Consider the following 6,000-nt stretch of genomic DNA (forward strand, 5'->3'; position numbering starts at 1 on the left):
TCGCTATAATGTCAGAAGGCAACAACGCATATTACATACCTTTTCACACAGCGTGGTTGGTAACAGTCACTAAAACACTCCACCTCATCTTGCTATCTTTCCGTCAGCGCTCATAATGCCTGCAGGGGTAAGGGCATACAAAGAACAGGAACGCCTTACACGTCAACTACGTACCTTAAAACGGAAAAAAATCACAAAGATAAAGGGCGAATTGATGCAGATGCGCGACCGCCATCCTCACACTTGGACGATTCATAAGAGACTGACTATTCCGCTGGCGACTGATGGACGCTTCCACTACTGTGTAGTGCAATATTGCATGAATTGCAACACAATAGCTTCAAGCGTTAGGCGGAACAGTAGGTTATACCACGGATCCTGTACCTTTGAGGGAATATTCAAAAACATTTGAAATCACGCGAACTATTTTGGAGCGCGGATGGGGAAACGTGCTACGGCGCCGAAAAGGTAGCATCTCATTCCTTCAGTTGGGAATGATCGTGTCTCATTCGTTCACATTGGGCCAATTCATTCAATTGGCTTCGCATTCCTTGTATTGGTGGAGTATCTCATCAAATCAATTGGAAGTCAGCGTTTCTCATTGATACCCATTAGACCAATTCCTTGAATTGGTTCTTTATTCCCTGTGCGCAGCCTTCGCCACACAACATGGTGGAACACGTTGTCGCGAAGGCCGCTCCCCTGCAAAACTCCCAATTATCTCAATGAGAAATACTCCTCTTATGCACATTGAATGAATTGGTCATCTGATTTCATATTGAATCTCATTGGAACTGCGGGAGAATTGATTGAGATCATGCCCTTTATTTCCAGCAGGGGCGTCGGTCACGAGTACGCCCATCAGGAAGAGGGCGCTGATTGTGTGCTTGGATATGATATAAGCGGGTGGGAAGTTGAGGCTGGGGTTGACTCTGGGAGTATCGACCGTATCTGTTGTCAAAGGTATGGAATAAACCTTGCTTGTTGTTTGAACCTTTTCGTTTGCTGTGTCTTCCTTGGCGACGGAACGGACGGACTGACGCCCCGAGGTTGTGGAAACACTGGGTTTCCACAACTGGCGCCCAACGTTTGGGGTCACAGTTCGTCCGTTCGACAGCGGGGAAGACGCAGCACGCATTGTTCATTTTTCCTTTGGTACGTTTTTTCTTTTTCTTTTCTTTCATTCAGGACCCGCCGGTTTGTTTGTGTACTTTTTCCGGGGTGTCATTTTTTCTTTCTTTTCCTTTTCTGAGCTAGCGTTGTTGTTTTGAGTGTGTTTAAGTTGTTTGCGAGTGCTTCGTAGCTCCAACTCGGTGCCCGAGCCCCGGAGCCGATGCACCATTCGCCGCCAGGCAGATACAACCTCCGGAACAAAGGCCCTGTTCATCAGCGGTCTCGTTCAGAGGAGAGACTGGTATCGGACACCTCGGCGCCATCGGACCCGAAAGGACCAGCCGGGGGCAAAGGAGCACATGCAGTGCCTCCGTCCCAAGGTACGTCAATTACGGTATCTGCAGTGCCTGCAGTGCCGCAGTTGGACTCCGCTATAACGACAGAACTCTTGTCACGCATGACGGAGTTATGTTCGTTGGTGGCACGACGCCTTGATGCCGGGTCGGTTTCGCCACCGCAGGCACAAGCGCCCCTGCGACTGAATTTACCGGTCCCTACCTTCTCAGGGTACACCGATAAAAAGTCGGTCGCAGACTTCTTGGATGACCTTACAGCCTATCAGACTGGTATGGGAATCTCAGATGAAGTCCTGATACAACGCATCCTGCAGGTTGCTTTGATCGGAGACGCCGCTCGCTGGCTTCGGCTGCAGTCGAGGTTTACGTCCGTTCAGGACTTTCAGAAGCGGTTTAAGAGCGAATTTCTTCCACCGGATTACGAATATCGTATCCTGGAGGAGCTGCATAAGCGTACTCAGCATCCAGATGAGACCTTAGCAGAATTCGTTCGAGCCTTGCAAGACCTGTATAGCAGAGCTGAATCTACTGCTACAGAGGAGCAGCGTGTGACACGGGCTATCCGTCAGTGTCATCCTCGCTACCGGCCCTATCTTCGAGCCCATCGCTTTAATAGCTTTGAAGCGCTGGCGCAAGAGGCTCGCTCAATTGAAGGAGACCTCTTAGCGGAACTCGAGTATCGGCCCCCGCCGCCGCCTGAATTGGCGTTAGAACCGCGCTGTGCGTGGTCAGCGGGAGCAGCCTCGGTTGAGCGCCCACCTGCAGTGGGACTGGATGAGCAGAACCGCAATTATTATGCGGAGCCATCACGCCGAGCACCCGATCCCTTCCGTTACGAACAGAGGGCGATCTCCGCAGGAACGAGCCTTGGCAGACCCGTCCTGTCCCATAATCATGGGCAACCCGGCTATTTAGCTGGCGAAACCCCAAGGAGGCCGCAAGAGCTACGGCATGCTCCGCGGCAGCAACGCAGAATGCCAGCCGGCTGTTGGACGTGCGGCAGCCCGGACCACTTTCGTCGGGACTGTCCGCAGCAAAGACCAAACCCCCGTAATGTGCCAACGGGAAACGGTCGCAGCCGACGCCGGTAAACAATCGCTCAGCGACGTCGGCTATCTGCCGAAAGAGCGAACGAACGGTTACAATCCGTGACCCTGATAATTCAGAAGCTGGCTTTGCAAGCAGCAAGATAAAATGAGACGCTTTAGCTCCTTTTGCTTTTTCTGTCTGAGGTAACATCGAGGACAAGGAACCAAACATCGCTGTTCGAATTTTGGGGAGAGATTACATCGCCCTTATCGACACGGGAGCTACAGTCTCCCTTATCGGCGATTGTGTTTACGAGCACTGCGCGTCACGGAATGTGGAATTGCAATCCACAGATGTCACTCTACGTCTTGCTTCCAATGACGTGATTCCAGCACAAACTGCAGTTGTGCTCTGGCTTCGCTTTGATGGGAGACGACGAAAGCAGCGCTTCGTCCACCTTCCTGGCCTGGCAGTGCCCGTTATCCTGGGCAGGGACTTCATCATCCGGCAGAAATTTGCGCTGGACCTGCCCAATGGAGGATACGTCTACCACGGATCGTCAGGATTTTTTCCTTTCGCCGTGCCACAGGACAGTAGTTCAGCTAAGCAAGCTGCAGCAACGTCCGTCGAACCGTCCCCGCTCCCGACTGTCTTGGGGTCATTCCATTCATTTCGAGGAGGAGCGCCGTCAGCGGTACTGCGGCAGTTTGACGGTGTCTTCACGGAAAAACCCGGTAAGTCGTCTGTGTTACAGCATAGCATAGACACGGGTAACGGTAGGCCCTGGCGTTGTAATCCGAGACCATTGAGTGTGCATAAGCGTGCTTTGTTAGACGCTGCTCTTAATGAAATGCTCCAAACCGGTGCAGTTCAAAGGTCCCAGAGCCCTTGGGCGTTTCCTGTCGTCCTGGCTCCGCAATGTGATGGTACGGCTAGGTTATGCGCCGACTACCGTCGACTTAACGCAGTAACTGTAAGGGACTCTTACCCCTTTCCGTCCATCGAGTCTATTATGTATTCCCTGGGCAACGCTACAGTGTTTTCAACGCTTGATTGTAGTAGAGGGTTTTTGCAAATCCAAGTTGCCCCGGAGGATGTCCCGAAAACAGCCTTTACCTGTCATAGGGGTTTGTTTGAGTTTGTACGGATGCCTTTCGGTCTGTCTAACTCTCCCGCCAGTTTCCAACGGCTAATGGATACCGTATTGGGAGATGCGAAATATAACTTCGCGATGGCGTACATGGATGATGTCGTAGTGTTTTCCAGAAACTTTCAGGAACACTTGGAACACCTGTCAATCGTCCTTGCAAGGATGTAGCAGGCGGGGCTAACCATCAACCCCCGCAAGGTGCAGCTGGCATCGCCTAGGATCAGCCTTCTCGGCTTCATGGTGGACGGAGGAACCATCAGTCCTAGCAATGACAAGCTAAAGGCGATCATGGAGTATCCGGTTCCCGGTAACGTAAAAGCCTTGCAGCGTTTCTTGGGTATGGTTGGTTTCTACAGACAATTCATTCCTAATTGCGCTGAGTTAGCGCAGCCGCTCAACCGGTTGTTGCGCAACGATACACCCTGGCAGTGGGGAGAGGAGCACGAACTATCATTTAGAGCTCTTTCTCACGCAATCGCTAATACGGCCAGGCTATATTTGCCTGACCTGAACAAACCGTTTGTAGTGCAAACAGATGCTAGCGATTATGGGGTTGGCGCAGTTCTCTTGCAGGAGCATGACGTTATTCTCTGTCCAGTGGCTTTTGCAAGTCGCACGCTGAATCCGGCAGAACGGAATTACTCCGTCACGGAAAAGGAATGCTTGGCGATCATCTTCGCTCTCAGGAAGTTTGATCTGTACCTGGACGGCACCACTTTCACCGTCCAGACTGACCACCAGGCACTTTCTTGGCTGCAGCGGCTCCACAACCCATCTGGACGTCTTGCCAGGTGGGCTCTGACGCTACAAGGCTACTCCTTCAACGTGGAGTACAGGCGGGGCTCGACGAACGTGGAAGGAGACGCGCTTTCCCGTGCGCCTCTACCGGAGGGGGGAGAGGAAGGCACCGAGGCGCCTTCCCAGTTCCTGGCAGCAGCACAAGTGGCACGAGACGTATCTTCGTCTTGGGGCACGGTCGTGAGCAGAGAGCAGCTCCTAGACGCTCAGAGAGCGGACGGCCTTTGTCAGCGGGTGTCTCAATGGTTAGCTGAGCAGGACTCGGCAGGCACCGGAGCGACTGACGGACGGCACGACTCCTATCTGCTGGGCGAGGATGGCATCCTGTTCAGATACATACCCCAGGCGGATGACGATGACGGCTCATCCCCATTCAGAGTCGTGGTGCCACGGAAGTTGCGTAAGTCTTTCATACGTTACTTTCATGATTCGGCCTTGGCAGGTCACAGCAGTGGCAGGAAAACTTATGAAAAGTTATGTCGTGTTGCGACATGGCCAGGAATGAGGCAGGATGTAACAAAGTATGTTCGAACTTGTCCCGTATGCCAGAGAGCTAAACCTCGTGGTGGTTTACCCCCTGGGCGCTTACAGCCTATTCAGAGTAATAGGCCCTGGCAGATAGTTGCTTGTGATGTGATGGGACCATTTCCACGTAGTCCTAGAGGTAACCAGTATTTGTTTGTGGTTACTGATCATTTCACGAAGTGGGTTGAGCTGTTTCCTCTCAGGACACTGACTTCCCAGAGAGTGTGGGAAAAGTTACTCGACACCTTTTGCCGGTTCGGGTTTCCTGCTCAGCTCATCACAGATAACGCTACCTACTTTACAAGTAAGGTGTTCTCAGATTCTTGCGCTGTCTTAGGGTACATTTATGCTGCAGCATCGCTGCTGGCACATGGCACATCGCTGTTTGGCGATGACGAAACAAACACATGTATCTCTGTGGGCGCGTTCATGCTGCAGCATCGCTGCTTGCCAAAGATGCACGCCATGATCATCGCCACAACAATGCTGCCAAACATGTTTGAACATGCCCGGGGACTACCTGACTTCTGGCGATGACAGGTCAAACACAGAGCTTTCTGTTGGTGCATTTACCCTGCAGCCTGGCTGCTCGCTTATCCTCGCCGCTGCTTGCCGCTCTGCTCGCTGCACCTAGGAATGTAAACATGTTTGTCTTCCTGGTATCATTGATGACTGGCGTCTTGAAATCCGACCTGCGATTGGTTGTGATGAAGTCGGTTTCCTCCTTCCCACTTTTCCTCGTTTCCATCCTTCCACAGTGAACGCTGCTAGGCGACTGATATAGCGAAAGCGAGCAGCATCTTGAGCAATCTGCAGGGTAAACGCACCCTAGCGGTTATGCGAGCAGCGATGTGCTTGAAGCTGCAGCGAGCAGCGATGCTGCAGCATAAATGTACCCTTAGGCATTCAGCACAAGAAGACTTCCCCATATCACCCTCAGGCTAACATTACCGAACGTGTTAATCGGAACCTGAACAACAACAACAACAATAAATGAAGAAGTGATGATGACATGGGATGTTTCCCCGT

Source organism: Ornithodoros turicata, chromosome 3 (assembly GCF_037126465.1).
Source record: "Ornithodoros turicata isolate Travis chromosome 3, ASM3712646v1, whole genome shotgun sequence".
Taxonomy (NCBI): Eukaryota; Metazoa; Arthropoda; class Arachnida; order Ixodida; family Argasidae; genus Ornithodoros; species Ornithodoros turicata.